The sequence below is a fragment of the Mus caroli genome, unplaced genomic scaffold (genome assembly GCF_978045245.1).
Source record: "Mus caroli unplaced genomic scaffold, Mus_caroli_1 scaffold_18, whole genome shotgun sequence".
Lineage (NCBI taxonomy): Eukaryota > Metazoa > Chordata > Mammalia > Rodentia > Muridae > Mus > Mus caroli.
The window spans coordinates 76,934,755-76,951,228 of record NW_028227273.1 but is presented as its reverse complement, the minus strand read 5'-3'; the positions used below and the strand labels follow the sequence as shown (position 1 = coordinate 76,951,228).

At 40.3% G+C, this 16,474-nt stretch overlaps 1 pseudogene; it reads left to right on the top strand.

The window, feature by feature from the left end:
- The first annotated feature begins 12,940 nt into the window (after nt 1-12,940).
- LOC110284351 (proteasome subunit beta type-3 pseudogene) lies at nt 12,941-13,534 on the top strand (annotated as a pseudogene).
- The last annotated feature ends 2,940 nt before the right edge of the window (nt 13,535-16,474 follow it).

Below are 16,474 nucleotides of genomic sequence, written 5' to 3'. Positions count from 1 at the left end.
GAGAAACAGACAGATGACAGACTGAGAGAATGTGTGGGTATTTGTGTGTGTGTGAGAGAGATACAGACAGACAGACAGACAGAATAAGAGAGAGAGTGTGTGTGAGACAGACATACAGATAGACAGACTGAGACAGAGACAGACAGACTGACTGACTGAAACAGACTGAGACAGAGACAGAGACAGAGACAGACTGACTGACAGAGACAGAGACAGAGACAGACAGACAGATGGACAGACTGAGACAGAGAGACTTGGATGAAACAATGAGCAAAATAACAAACACACTCATCCACTCCTCTACTTTTTTCTTCTTTCCCTGTCCAAGGTGTGATTTTAAGTGAAACTCCATCATTTCCTTTTCTGCCTCAACAGCTCCAAAATACTTCATTATGGTCACCATAATGAAGTCATCTGTCGGCTCTTGCTAATTAGCAAAATTTAGTAGGTGTTTGTACTCCTGAAGGTGGAGTTTTTATTAAAAGGCACATTCAGGCTAGTTTTCCACACTGAATTGAAACCAGAATGTGGTAATAGACCCATTATTTACATTAATAAACAGTCTGGGGACACCATTTTAAAATATTGACTTTATTTTGAAATCTTAGTGGCACACTTCCTAGCCTAGTTTTTGTCAATTGTTATCCAATTTACATCTTATTTATCTGCATTTTTCTTCAAGTGAAGAATATAAAAATTAAGTAGAAAAATAAATGAAAGTTTGGGTACTTTTTACTTTTTTCCCTTTTCTTATTTTTGGTTTTATTTTGTTTAGCTTTTAAATTGCACCATAAAATAGGAGTGATTATGTAAATATCTGGGGTAAAGAGACACATGGCCATTTCAGGAAAGGCCCAACATCCAGAGACCTGAGGACATTGCTGAGGGGAATGTTTGTCATGCAATTTTGTCTCAAAGGGGCTTCAGGACTCAAAGGTACCTTTCCTACCCTTTTGTGTTTGCATTCCTTGGCGTCAGATTTCAGCTAAGGGGATGGAAATTAAATAAAGGTGCATTAGAGAACACACACTTAGTCTTCAAATCACATGCTCTCAAATTCATGAACATCGTCAAAGAGTTAGCCAAAACTGTTTAAGGAAATAACTGAGTCAGTCTCTCCAAGTTTTCATCTCAAATGTAATGTGAGCATAATACACAAATGATTATCATTCAATGATGTGCCTGTGTACAGTGCTAAGTGTCTTTACAACAGTCTTTCCCATCTGAGGAATAAAATAATTCACAGAAACACATTTGCTCAGAGACATGTTTCCGTATAAAGACTGCTTCAATTTATTTCTTTGGGCTTCCAATATTTCTGTTGTTTCTTACAGTTGTTTTTATTGGCTGACACAACACTGAGTAGCACTACAGCCACCTCAGAGATTCTCTGTGTGTCTGTCCTCTTTATGTAAAAACCATCCTATGAAGAAAAAAGATACCATATTCAGTGAGGGAGCCTAAGCTAAAGGGAAGTACAGATTTCAATTAATAGCATTTCAAAGGTAAATTAACATGGAGATATATTTTGAATTTGTGCTAATTTTACAGTCTTCAACCCTCTGAACCTATAAACCTAAATCAGAACACAAAAACAATACAGAAGGAGAAAGGTAACTGAATGCTTGAAGTGAGGTCACTATGGTATACCTTGAAAGGGAATAGATATTAAGACCCCGGCCCTTCATTCTTCCTTGGCTTCCTTGGCTGCCATGAGGTAAACAACTTCCTCCCTCACTTGCTCTCTCCCTAATGACCAAAGGCGCTAGCTATATACAAATGTATATTCAATAATATATACAACAGGCTTTAGCTGTAACCCTAGAAATGCCATCCAAAACAGACTCTTCGTTGTTTAACTTGATTTATCTTCACTGTTTGTTACATGAAATTGTCACATATACCATTTTACACCAGAATCCAGCCCAGGACATACTACACATTGAATTTTTTTGTACCTATATTGTGTACATGAAAGTAGGAACTGTATGTGATATTTCTACTGGACGTTAGTGTCTTGGGTTTTTGTTTGTTTGTTTTTGTTTGTTTGTTTTTTAAGACAGGGTTTCTCTGTGTAGCCCTGGCTGTCCTGGAACTCACTCTGTAGACCAGGCTGGCCTCGAACTTAGAAATTTGCCTGCCTCTGCCTCCCAAGTGCTGGGATTAAAGGCGTGTGCCATGCACCACCATGCCTGGCTGGATGTTAGTGTCTTATGTTTCATGTTTTATAGCAAGTTATGTAATGAAGTACTCAATAATTATAATTAGTGGGTTTTATCAGCACTTATTAAATACAATTATATAACAGTCAAAAGTTATATGTTTTATACATGTTTGTCTTCTTTAACACTCAAGGAAAGATCTAGGTTGTCAGTGGCCAAAAGTTCTTTGGTGTTACAAGGGCCTATGAACTACTGTATCCATAAAGCAGAAGGCCCCTGTCAAGGGTCCATGGACTCATAAAGTGACAATGTAATTTCCCTTAATTCTAGAAAACTTGATTAAGAAACTCTAAAGTCTTTTTTTTTTTAAGCTTTTCTGAAAGTTAATTTTTAAGTACTCCCATCATGTACAGCAATCAGTGACTGTGTTGAGTACTGATGTAAACAAGAATGAACCATTTTAAAATCTTAGAATCTTGCTCAGCCTATCCTGGGAGTGGAGTTCTTCACAAGAAATGGCAGCCTTGGCTGGATTGGTATAAGATAAAGAAGAGATATTGTGAGTTATGAGAAGGGTTTACTGTTTGTAAAAGCAGGAAAACAAATACCAGCTATAAATGACAACTGTGCTGTTCATAGGGAAAGGACTGTACATATCTTCCAATGCAAATGATCATGGAAGAGAACCTTACAGGCTCACCAAAATGAGACCACAGTGAACTAGGCAGGATCAGGTGCAGATAGGAGAGTGTTCTAGCCTTTAAATGTAGAAAGGAATCTAATCCAGGGAATCATTGGAATAGCTAGAAAAACAGGCTCTAGGCTGGATTTTAAAGAATGCTTTTCAGAAAAACTCTGATAAACTAGTGCATTAAGAAACTGTTGTCTCAGTTGTCCCCAGAAAACTGAGGATCTGCCTGCTTCCGTAGCATCTGCTGGATTCAGGATCAGACTACTGAAGTTGAAATCTATCACTGGGGGTTTTAGGAATACCATGAGTTGCTGTTAATTGAGGGAATGAATGTCCCCCCATCAAAACTCTGGGCTCCAGAGCCACTCTGCATCTGCTATTCCTGGACCTGCTACAGTGAATGCCTGTTGCTCACTCCCCTCTCCTGACTTAACTCAGCCTGTACATAAATCTTGCAATTAAGTTAAAGAGAACTAAATTCTTCAAAAAGGTATAGTAACAAAACAAAATAAGGAAAGTGGTTTTTTTAAGGTTTATTGGGAGCTCTTAGTCTCCTTTGTACCATCAGCCACTAAGGGAAGGGTTTAGGCAGTTCCTCGACCTAATTCATCAGCAATTGGCCTTTTTTTTTTTTTTTTCAACACTAAATTTTATTTATTTATTTAGGATGTGTGGTGTGCCACAGTGTAAGTGAAGGTCATGAGAGAGTTTCTCACTGGCCTGGACTTCTCTAAACAGGGTATGCTTGCTGACCTCTGAGTGCCAGGAATCTACATGTCCCTGCCTCCTCAGAACTGGGATTATAAACATGTGGCACCAGGCTCTGCATTTTTTCATCTGGATTCTGGGATCCAGTTCTAGTCCTGTCGTTGAAAGGCAAGCATTTTATTGAGTAGAAATTTCCCCAGCCCAAGCAGTCAATTTTCTAAACAAAAATTAGGTAGAAAGTACTGATATATTAACATTAGACATTATGTTACCCGTGTTACTATTAAAAGCAGTAATAGTACTGGTTTAGGAGTATAATTCAGGGGTACAGCTTATAGTCAGTATGCATGAGGCCCTGGATCCAAGCTCAAACAATAACAAGAAGAGGAAGGACGCCACAGTGTCCTCATTGCTTGAATACCATCCCTGTGTACAGGCCATTTTCCCTCAAGGAAGGTCTCACAGAATGGCCTGCATTGCGGACAACCTTTCCTGTATATTGTGATGTGCTGCTGACAGAGAGCCCATCAAACGCAGCACCTAATTGCTTCCACAGGCAAGCTGCTCCAGCTTGTAGCAGAGCCTTGGGGGAAAGGCGCAGGCCTTTTGCCTTAAATTCCCTTCAGCATCCCTTTACAAATATGGTCAAGTGTAAGCCAAATCCTTGGCCCTGCCTATGTGAAGGCACTTTCTTCCCTTGGGCCAAAATTGCCAATCTTAATGGGTTCCAGCTGTTGCATGGTTGGTTGCCTGCTCAGTCAGCCTGCAGTGTGTCCTGGCATATCAAAGGGCTCCTATCAGGCCGGTCTCCCCCCCCAACCCCCCTATACAAAAGGCGAAGCCACCTTTGAACATGTGGTCCTACCCAGTGGCTGAGCATTGCCTCCAAGGGAAAGGAAGTGGCTTCCTTCCGCTGCATAGGATCGGCTGAGAGCTGGGGAGCTCAGGTTACTGGATCACTCTGGAGGCCAGCACCGGAAAGCAGGGCTGGATCAGCTCAATTAAGGCGCCGGTTTGAGCAGCACAAGCTGGACTCAGAGGACTGGAGACAGTGAGAATTTTTTGTCTGTAAATCTCTGAAGCTCTTGGGAACTTTTAGACGCCAACATATTATGAGGTGAAAATCCTGTGGACATTTGGGCTGCACTGAGAAACGGTCAGCATTAGATATTCGTGGCATGAAAAACCAATGTTTACATGGAGGGAGGAGACAGGGCAAACATCGAATTCTGTGCACACGTTACGTCTAGTTTCTCAGCAGTATTGCCTTGTTGTAGTAACTGAGATTCATATACACCCCACTCCCACCTCTAACCCCTGTTGTGGAGCATGACATGAATCAGTGGACTTTGGTCTTTCCAGGTTTAACTGACACTTTAAGATATCACCTAACTTTTAGAAAACAGATATTCAAACATTTTTATGCCAGGAAATCTCTCTATGTCTCTGTGTCTCTCTTCTCTTGCTCTCTGTCTCTCTCTCTGTCTCTCTCTCTGTCTCTCTCTCTCTCTGTCTCTCTCTCTGTCTCTCTCTCTGTCTCTCTCTCTCTCTGTCTCTCTCTCTGTCTCTCTCTCTCTCTCTCTCTCACACACACACACACACACTTCTTCAGTTTACTAAATTAGAAATATGTATGTTAACACTTGCCAAGGGTAAAGATTTTCAAGCTAAGCCATTTAGTCTGAGTGCCCAAAACTTTGTGCGCTCCTTGGACGGCAGAATACTAGGTTTGACCTGCACAGGGCTTTCACGAAGTAACGGGGTTATAAACTGAAATTGAAAAGAGAGGTCACTGTTTTGGAAACTGGCCAGCAGAGGTAGTAGCTTTAAACCAGGGACTGCCACAGGACTGAGAGTGCAGCTTTCACAGGAAGGGACTTTTGATCTGTTGCTGCCTTGAGAGATTACAGCTCTTCAGGTTGCACTGCAGCCTCCATGATACTCCACAGATGAGCAGCTCCTGGCCTTCAGGATGGCGTGTGAACTGTAGTTTTGTGTTAAGATGCACTGCTCCAGCTAAGATTTATTAATTTCTCCCAAACCAAATTAATATGAATGTGCTGAAGCAAAGGACTTGGACATCCAGAGGATGGTGGAGGAAGGATGTGATTAAAAATATTAAATTTCTTATTAAGTGAATAAGTTACACACCACCACTTTATAACTAATTTATGTTGCAAGGACTGGGAAGTGTGTATAAGTAAAAGAGATTTCTACAAGGAATCCTTAGAACCATCATTCTGTGCACTTCTTTTTTTGAGCCTGATTAAAAATAAAAGTTTTCCCCAGAGGTCTGCTTTAAAAGTAGTAATGAACTAATGTGCTAAGGTAGTTAGTACTGATCCACAAAGCTTTCTCTCCAGTTAAAAGAGTTTATATGTATTTGTAGGTCATTTCCTTAAAGGGACAATGTGACCATCATTTTGAAGAATTATTTGTAGGGGCAGGAATTTCAGGCACTCAACAGAAAGATCTGGAGGAGTTCTGAACCAAGGGTTGCCTGTAGATACCTCTTAAGTAGCATGGTTCCTGTCTCAGTCTAACATTAGCCTATCCTTAGTGTACGCAACTGACTCCCAGCTGAAGCCATTTATTTATGCCAGCATTTAAGAACCAATTCAATTCCTCATATGCAAAACAATTCAAGATCCTCAGGCAGCTTGACAAATAATAACTACTTATTTTGGATACATATAGTACTTCATAATCCTTTGTAAATGTTGGTCTCAGCACTTGGTTTTAAACTTATTTGTTTGCTTGTCTGTTCTGTGTCTTCTCGCTCTTTCTTCCCACCAGCTTGTGGTTTGGTTAAATTCCCCCAAAGGCCATGTGCCTGGAAGGGAAAAGACCATTTAGGAGAAGAGATCTCTTGAAAGGAAGTTAGGTTATTGGGGACATGTTCTTAAAAGTATACCGAGGACTCGGGTCTCTGCCTTTCTTTTGCTTTCAGGCTGGCGTGAAATCAGCAGCCACCTCTGGTTTGAATTCCTACCGTGATGATCTGCTTCAACCATAGTCCTAAAGCTACATAGTCTTGAAAATGTGAGTGAAATCTCTGGAAACCTGAGCTAAAACAAAATCTTTCCTTCTTAAGTTGTTTATCTTAGGTATCCTGTCAGAGTGGTGGGAAGCCATTTAAAAGTTTTAGCAGATACCTTGGGCCATCACAGGTCTTGAGACAACCAGCCTCAAGTTCTACCGGTGGTCAGAATTTTCTCGAAAACTCAGTCAGCCTTGCATGATTTTCTCCTGAAAAACCCAATTTAGTACTCATCCCCCTATCCAACCTAACACATGAAGGTATACCTCTTACTCCTCACCCTTCAGGGCCACATGTTGTTACCTCATGTTTCTTAACTAAGCCAGGTCATAGTTTATTACCTGCAATACCACATCGATGTCAGCGTGAGAACTGTCCTTCAGATATATTCAGTCCTCGGCAGGGTCTGTTATTCTGTCTTAGTCCATTAGTTTAGATCTACATTTCTATCTTCTCTAATATCTGTAGCTATGAAGTGAATACCGGAGTCTCCTGAATAAGAAAGCTCATAGTCATGACTTAACTTCTGCAGGAATAGCCCACATTGCTGACTTCCTTGTGTATTCTGTCTCATCTCTGGCTAGACCTCCTTGACTTGGGCTTTTGGCTATATTGTTTCTTTTAGCAAGGCCAGCTTCTCCCTTATGCATAGCTCTTTAGGATTACCCCCGGTGTAAATTACAAGATACACTCTAGTGCATCCTTTCCCTTCTCTGCTTCTTAATCCTAGAAACAGCCAGCAATGTCTTGCCCTGAAGGACAACCAGTGCAGCATGAACAACCACAGAAGGGAATCAGAGGGCATTTGTTTTACCTCTTTTGCTGACTGTGAAGTGATGCTCTTTCATTTCATGCTTCTTCCATGTTGGGATGAAGTGCTTCGAATACATCCTACATGTGTTCAGTATCTTTGTAACCATCTGCTTTACATTCCTCTCTTCTAGGGTTTTCCACTTGAGCTTGAGCTTGTGTGACTCTATGACTAGCCTGACATGCATAGACTGAAAACTAACAAGAAAAGGCCTGCTGGTCTTATTTGGTTTTCATAAAATGGTTCCATTCATGGGCATGGTCAATATTAATTCTGCCCTCTAAAGTTCTTGACACAGCATTGTTTTTCTGAAACAGAGAACTGCTGCAGATTTGTTAAGGAGTGAGCTATCACAACGATGCTGAAAGGAATTGTTTTTAATCTTCTCTTTTAGATTTTTTTTAAGATTATAATTATATTTTCCCTTCTCCTTTCTCCCTCTAAACTGTCCCATATATGCCTCCCCTACTCTTTTTCAAATTCATGGCATCCTTTTTATTAATTGCTATTACATGGGCATATGCATATGCATATACACATATATTCCTAAATATAAACTTCTCCATCTGCATAATGTTGTTCATATGCATGTTTTCAGGGCGAACTATTTGGTATTGGCTAACAATTGATGTGCTTATTTCTCTTACTCTCAGCATTCCTTGGTTGCCTGTAGTTCTTTGTGTAGGATTGAAGTCTCATGGGCTTTCCCCCATCTACTTTGGCATATCTACTGGGGTCATCCTTGCTCAGCTCATGTTTAGGTCGTCATGTTGACAAGACTTTATAGATGCAACTTTGATATTACTAGCAGACACATCTCACAGAGATGTCTCTGGTCCTCTGTTTTTTACAATCATTCTGTCCCCTCCTCTGCAGTGTCACCCAAGCCTTAGGTCTAGGAGTGTTGTGCAAATGACTGTATTGGACTGGAGAAATAAATTTTTTCTTAAGCAAGTACAATAAGATTGTAGTCTTTTCCTGAGCATTACTTTTAACCTTGGACAAAACAGATAACATAATCTGGTCTTTGTTTATCCTGTAAAATAGGGAAGAGGATAGAGAGTTACGCTACCCCCAAAGTCAAATCAAACATAAAAATTGAGCCCTTGAATTTAGGCAAAAGGCTAAGGAGTGATTACAGTAAACAATCTAGGAGTCCTGGAACCATATCACAACAGTTGTAATCATATCAGCTTCTGAATGTAGCCCATCAAGATCTGCTAAGTACTCTGTTATGAAAGCCCTATGAGGTGGTGTCTCAGAGCTGAGAAGACTTCAGTAAAGACCACAGTGCCCCACACCACTTGCCATATGACCACAGTATTTATTTTAATTTTTTAAGTGTCTCTGATAATAAAATTTAAAAATTCAAGCAAGTATTGTATAGACAAATTGAAAAAAAATCTCCACTGTATTTCTTTTCCTTAGTTCCTTAGTGTTCCTGGGTCTTGCCCCTCGGGAATTCATGGCCATTTTTTTTTTTTCATATTTAACTTTTCCAAGATGCTTCCATTGCAAGTGATAGTTCAAGGGAGTGGGGCTCATAAAATCTCTCCTAGAAACACTCACAGTTACTGGGTTTCAGAGTTCAGATCTTTACCCAGTGAAGTAGTGAAGTTAGATCTTATTGATAACAAATATCATCAGCCCTTCAAAGAAAATCTAGTTCCTCGTGGTTAACTGAAAATAGTTCTTTTTGTCTTCATTGGTTCTCCCCCCCCCCCCCCCCCCCACACACACAGTCATCTTAACACAAGCTAGAGTTATCTGGGAAGAGGAACCTCAATTGAGAAGATGTTTCCATTAGATTAACTGGAGGCACTATCAATGGTGCCATCTCTGGACAGTGGCTCTGAGTTGTATAAGAAAGCAGGCTGACTGTCCCTTTTTCTCCACATCCTCGACAGCATCTGCTGTCACTTGAATTTTTGATCTTATCAGTTCTGACAGGTGTGAGGTGGAATCTCAGGGTTGTTTTGATTTGCATTTCCTTGATGATTAAGGAAGTTGAACATTTTTTCAGGTGCTTCTCAGCCATTCGGTATTCCTCAGTTGAGAATTCTTTGTTTAGCTCTGTACCCCATTTTTTAATAGGGTTATTTGATTTTTTGGAGTCTATCTTCTTGAGTTCTTTATATATATATATCTTGGATATTAGTCCCCTATCTGATTTAGGATTGGTAAAGATCCTTTCCTAATCTGTTGGTGGTCTTTTTGACATTCCTCCATTGTTGGTGGGATAGCAAGCTGGTACAACCACTCTGGAAATCAGTCTGGCGGTTCCTCATAAAATTGGACATAGTACTACCAGTAGATCCAGCAATTCCTCTCCTGGGCCAGAAGATGTTCCCACTGGTAATAAGGACACATGCTCCACTATGTTCATAGCAGCCTTATTTATAATAGCCAGAAGCTGGAAAGAACCCAGATGTCCCTCAACAGAGGAATGGATAAAGAAAATGTGGTACATTTACACAATGGAGTACTACTCAGCAATTAAAAACAATGAATTCATGAAATTCTTAGGCAAATGGATGCATCTGGAGGATATCATCCTGAATGAGGTAACCCAATCACAAAAGAACACATATGGTATGCACTCACTGATAAGCAGATATTAGCCCCCAAACTTAGAAGATCCAAGATAGAATTTGCAAAACACATGAAACTCAAGAAGAAGGAAAACCAAAGTGTGGATACTTTGTTCTTTCCTAGAATGGAGAACAAAGTGCCCATGGAAGGAGTTACAGAGACAAAGTTCGGAGCTAAGACAGAAGGAAAAACCATCCAGAGACTGCCCCACCCATGGATCCATCCCATATACAACCTCCAAACCCAGAGACTATTGCACATGCCAGAAAGATTTTGCTGACAGGACCCTGATATAGCTCTCTTGTGTGAGTCTATGCCAATGCCTGGCAAATACAGAAGTGGATGCCCACAGTCATCTATTGGATGGATCACAGGGCCCCTAAATGAAGGAGCTAGAGAAAGTACCCAAGGAGCTAAAAGAGTCTGCAACCCTATAGGAGGAACAACGATATGAACTAACCAGTACCCCCCCAGAGCTGTGTCTCTAGTTGCATATGTAGCAGAGGATGGCCTAGTCGGCCATCAATGGGAGGAGAGGCCCTTGTTCTTGCGAAGATCATATGCCCCAGTACAGGGGAATGCCAGGGCCAGGAAGCAGGAGTGGGTGGGTTGGAGAGCAGGGCAGGAGGCGGGTAATAGGGGAATTTGGGGATAGCATTTGAAATGTAAATGAAAATATCTAATAAAATAAAGGAAAAGAAGTTATAAAAAAAAAAGAAAGAAAGAGAAAAGTCGTAGTAAAGAAGGAAGTCCTGAGGGGTCAATGTAATTCTCTTTTCTGAGGCGCCATTTTGGGATCGACAGGAACTCTATATTTCTGTCTTGCCTCACAGAAACTACCAACTCTGACACTGTGGGGAAAGAATATGTAATTACAGAAAAAAAAAATCACCTGAAAGCAGCTGGGATAAAAAAAAAAAAGAAAAAGAAAGAAAGCAGGCTGAGCAAGTATTGGAGAGCAAGGCAGTGAGCAGCACTCCTTCGTGGTTTTTGCTTCAGTTCCTGCCTCCAGGTTCCTGTTCTGAGTTTCTGTCCTGACTTCCCTCACTGAAGGATTATGACCTGAGAGCCACCAGGTAAAATAACCCTTTCCTCTCCAACTTGCTTTTGGTCTTGGTCTTTTTTACAGCAATAGAAACCTAAGGCCATTTCTAATGTTTATTCCACATGAATCTTATTCCACGTAAATCTTTTGAATTTTATTCCTCACTAAAATAAAATACAACATTAAAAAATATATCATTCTAAGTGGTTACAATATGAGCCTATAAACACAGATCCTGAAAAACCCTTAAAATGCAACAAAATGTTTATAAGTCTATCTCTGTATTTCTCCAGAAAGTCTCAAATGGACCTATGGCCCAAAAGATACCAATACTTATTGATTTAGATATGATTGTTACAGAAGGAATTCTCTGAAGCCAGTATTTCTCTACTTCTTGCCACCTATAAATTCTCACATTTGAGAATCTGCCATGAATGGTGGTAGTGATATTTACATATCATTTGAATTATCTCTGGACTTAGTTAAAGATGAAAACCATTAGGAATTTGTATCAAGAGACAGGTCTGGAAAAGGTTGACTCTAGTATCCAGCTGGCTGCATCTGAAATTGGTTAGTGCTTTTTTTTTCTCTGTTGCCAAGCAACACTACTTGGCATTAGTAATAACTTCCTGGAGCTTAGAGCTCCTTTCTCAGTGTTAGGAATTGCAGTAAAGCTCTGTAGCACGTGACTATATTCAACTTTCTAATTATACTCACAGATAAATTGTGCATATTACTTTTGCATTTGTAGCAAAGAACCATGGGTTTCAGTGGTACATTCATAAAATCCTTAAATTTCTATCTGCTTCTGAGGATATTGTGGTTTCCGTGGGACCAACAGGAAAATCCAAGGTAATCGCCTTGTTTTCAGGTCAGCAGATTAACAGCCTTAATTCCATCTGCAAACTCAATTCTGCTTTGCTATGTTAGGTAAGAAAGTAACAGTTTCTGGGATAAGTACGTGCATATCTTTAGGGAACTGTTTGCTTATCACAGAGTAGTGCCAAATCTCAGTCAGAAATAGAAATGAGAAGGCTCAGTGGCGCAGCATGTACTTAGGATGTCTGAAGCCTTAAGTCCAATCTCCAGCTCCAGGAAAGGAAAAAGAGTCCAGCCCAAAATCTACCTACATAAAATAGCAAAGTGACATAGTTTTGCTCCTTCCCTGTGAACATTTATGTACGTAATTGATTTTAGAGTATCTGACAAACTGGTTTAGCAGGAAGAACTACTGTTGTGCCAGGAAATGTTACCCCAAAAGACCACAAAGGTGCTGATTCTGATGCATTCCATTAGGGTCTTTTTATTCAAGCTCTTAGCTTGGGATCCCAGCCAACCTTGACATAGCAGGAAAGTGGATCCTTGAGCCTAGCTTTAGGCAAGCATTTATAGAGGCACACATCTGATTGGGGGGCCATTATGGCCTTTAACATAATTGGCTGGTGCTGGGGGCCAAACCATAAACTTAGCTTCTGTTTTCCTCCTGCTTGGTGGCTTAACAGCCACCAAGTGTGGCTGTTAAGTGAAGTGAAGTGTCAGGGGCAGGCTTGTAACCTGAAGGTACAGCCTTGTTGGGGAATAACCTGGAAACTGGTGCTAGACTCAAGTCTTGTTTGGGGTGGGGGTGGGAGTATAACCCAGAAACTGGTGCTAGGTACTAGTCTATTACTTAACTCCAGTTCAACCTTAAGTAGGTCAGGTTCTCTAAGATGAAGTATGAACCCAAAAGGTTTGGTCTCTCACTACTACCTAGGAATGTACTTTTTTCTGAAAAGAGGTATAGAAATTTCCATTTATATGTATCCTGTGACATTATGAAAGTAACACTTACATTTATTGGGTTGTAAGCACTAAATAAAAGAGTAGGCGAGAGCCAGTTTGCAGGCAACTCATGTCTAGTATGTCCTATAATGGAGGGGCTGGCATGGCAATGAAGGGAAAGAACTGTGTGGCCATCGCTGTAGACAAGCGTTTTAGGATCCAGGCTCAGATGGTGACCACAGACTTCCAAAAGATCTTTCCCATGGGTGACAGGCTCTACATAGGCCTGGCCGGCCTGGCCACTGACGTCCAGACGGTTGCCCAGTGACTCAAGTTCTGATTGAACCTGTATGAGTTGAAGGCAGGTCAAGCATGAGATGAGCATGGTGGCCAATCTCTTGTATGAGAAACAGTTTGGTCCCTACTACACAAAGCCTGTCATTGCTGGCTTGGACCTGAAGCCCTTCATTTGCTCTCTGAACCTCATTGGCTGCCCCAAGGTGACTGATGACTTCTTAGTCAGTGGTGTCTGCTCGGAAAAATGTATGGAATGTGTGAATCTCTCTGGGAGTCTGACATGGATCCAGAACACCTGTTTGAAACTATTTCTCAGGCCATGCTGAATGGTGTGGACTGGGATGCTGTATCAGGCATAGGTATTATTGGCCATATCATTGAAAAAGACAAGATCACTACCAGGACGCTGAAGGCCCAGATGGACTAACCTATGCTCTGGATTGACTAACCTGTGCTCTGGTCCCGTCTCCCTTTTTGTTGTTTTTCTTTTTAATAAAATCACCTTTCTTTCAAAAAAGAAAAAAAAAGAGGGGTCACCAAAGATAACTCAGCGATTAAAGGCATCTGTGGTTAAGTCTGAGGACCTGAGAGCAATTCTTGGTATCCATAGCATGAAAGGAAGAAACTGACTCCTGCAAATTGTCCTCTGACTTCTACACACATTTAACAAAATAAAACAGAAATAAAAGGAAAGAATAAGACCAGAAAAACACTGCATATAGTGAAGGCAAATAACTATGAAATGGTCGTTACAGCTAAGTATGTTTCTTTGTATTTTGAGCTGGGAGGTAAAACAAATTTTAAAAATATCAAAATTCTATTAGTCAATCTGTTTTATAGTTTCATGTCAGTCAACACAACTTCCTTTTCTTTCTTTCTTTCCCCACTTTTCTCCCTCTGTTGGCTTCCTTTCCCCCAGGCAACAATTTGAATGTGTTTAACTTGTTATCTGTTTTACTATGTGTGTGCTCTGGCATCTTCAAAACATGGGTTTTTTTTTTTTTTTTTTTTTTTTTGTTGTTGTTGTTGTTTTGTTTTGGGTTGAGGTTTTTCTCTTCTTTCTTTCTTTCTTTCTTTCTTTCTTTCTTTCTTTCTTTCTTTCTTTCTTTCTTTGGTTTTTGGTTTTTGGTTTTTGGTTTCTTTTTAAGACAGGGTTTCTCTGTGTATTCCTGGCTATCCTGGAACTTACTTTGTAGACAAGGCTAGCCTTGAATTCAGAGACCCACTTGTTCTGCCTTCTGAGTGCTGGGATTAAAGACATGAGCCACCATCACTTGGCACAAAAGTGTTTTTTTTTTTATCATTTGTAAAAATTATGCAAATTAAAAAACAATATGTGTACATCTGCTTAATACCTCTTCACTGCTGAAGAGCAACCCATGACAGAATCTGACATAATTCTAGTCTGCCTTTCTCTAGGTCAGACTAAAAAAAGGTTTGAAAAAAGGTGGTTCAGTAGGCACACCTAGAATTCCTTAGGGAACTCTTTCTCATCCATACTGACTACCTAATTATGCTGTTCTCACCCATTAAGATACACAACCATCACTGTTCCAAAGCAGGTCCCACCCAGGAGGGCACTAGTTGACATGCGCTACAGAGTATAAGCCATAGGTAAGAGGTCTTTATGCACTGATTCAAAAGGGTGTGAAACTTTCAAGTCATATTTCCTAAGCATTCTATTATCAAAATAGAGAATTATTTTTTTATTAAGACATGGCATGATTATAAAGAATAAAGACCCATTCAAAAAAAATGAGGCTTATTCGAAGGGCAATAGGTATTAGGAAAAGTGAGAAGTACCCTCAGGCCTTAAAGGTCTTCCTAGCCTACAAGGTTTTCAGGCACTAAGACAATGTTCAATAAGCTTTTGTACAAGTGGGCACATGAGTAGGTAGATGAAGGGACAGAGAAGCATCAGAAATCAAGGTAGATGATCCTGCTGGCTCTAACGTTGCCCATGTAATCTTACAGTTCTGCTTGCACGCATCAGCTCTACGTGCCTATTTCTGATAGCTGTAGATGGCTGTTGTGTTGTGGTTCTTCTACGCAACGATTGACTTGTCCATTGGCCTATGATGGAGTTCCTGGAATGTGGGGCTTTTAAAGCTGACATAAGGAAGGTCTCAGGTAAAACAACATTCTTTTCATGCATTGCCTCAGGGTACCTTACAAATTAACTGCATAAATTTATACTCTATAGTCCCCTTGAATTAAGTGTCATGACATTAATATCATGACACAATATTTAGTGAACTTCATTGGGTCATCACAAATTGGTTTGTTTCCCCCACACCTGGATTTTAGGTTTGGTGTAATCAGTCTTTATTGAGGCAGACACAAACCCCACCCACAATTCAGTGTATCAAGTTCTCTAGGAGGGGGCTATTGAAGCATTGTGGATACTAATAATCTACAGACATAACCTAGCATATTTTTCAGAGGTTCCCAACAAAAGCGATTGTTCACAATCAGGGGAAAGGGATAAGGAAAATAGTGAGATTGTGGGGTGTCCTGAGATGACCCTCGCTGACCCTTCGTCTATCTTCATTTGTCTCCCTTTATGAATCTACCTTTATTTCGATGTATTTGATCACAATAAGCATCAGGTATTTATATTTTTTCCTAACGGAGAAGTGGTATGTGGATCTTTGTGCATAGTTAACAATGGTTAATCATTCAATCTTTCTTCCTTCCTTCCTTCCTTCCTTCCTTTCTTTCTTTCTTTCTTTCTTTCTTTCTTTCTTTCTTTCTTTCTTTCTTTCTTTCTTTCTTTCTTTCTTTATTGAGACAGGGTTTCTCTGTGTAGCCCTGGCTGCCCTGGAACTCACTCTGTAGACCAGGCTGGCCTTGAACTCAGAGACCCACCTGCCTCTGCCTCCCAAGTGCTTGAATAAAGGTGGTTAATCTTGATTGTCAACTATAAGAGATCTAGAATCTGAAGATAATCTTCCTGACACACCTCTGAAGAATTATCTAGGTTAGATTAGCTTCTAGGCATGCATGTAGTGGTATTATCTCATTTAAGTTAATTGTAGCAGGAAAACTCATTCAATGTGGGTGGACCATTCCTTTAGATGGGATTCTGAACTACATAAAAAGTGAGCTAAGAACAAATGTTCATTGCTCTGTGCATATTGATTGTTGATGTATTATGATCTGTTGCTTTAAGTTAATGCTTCCTTTATTTCCCTCGCTACAGTGGACTGCACCCTTAAACTGTGAACTAAAATCAATGCTTTCTCCCTTGCATTGTCTTTGACAAGATATTTTATTATAGCAACAGGAAAAGAAAATAAGACAGCACAAAAGGTTCTTTCAGGGGAATTCTGACTCAGTACAATTTTCCTAGCATTTTCTTAATTTT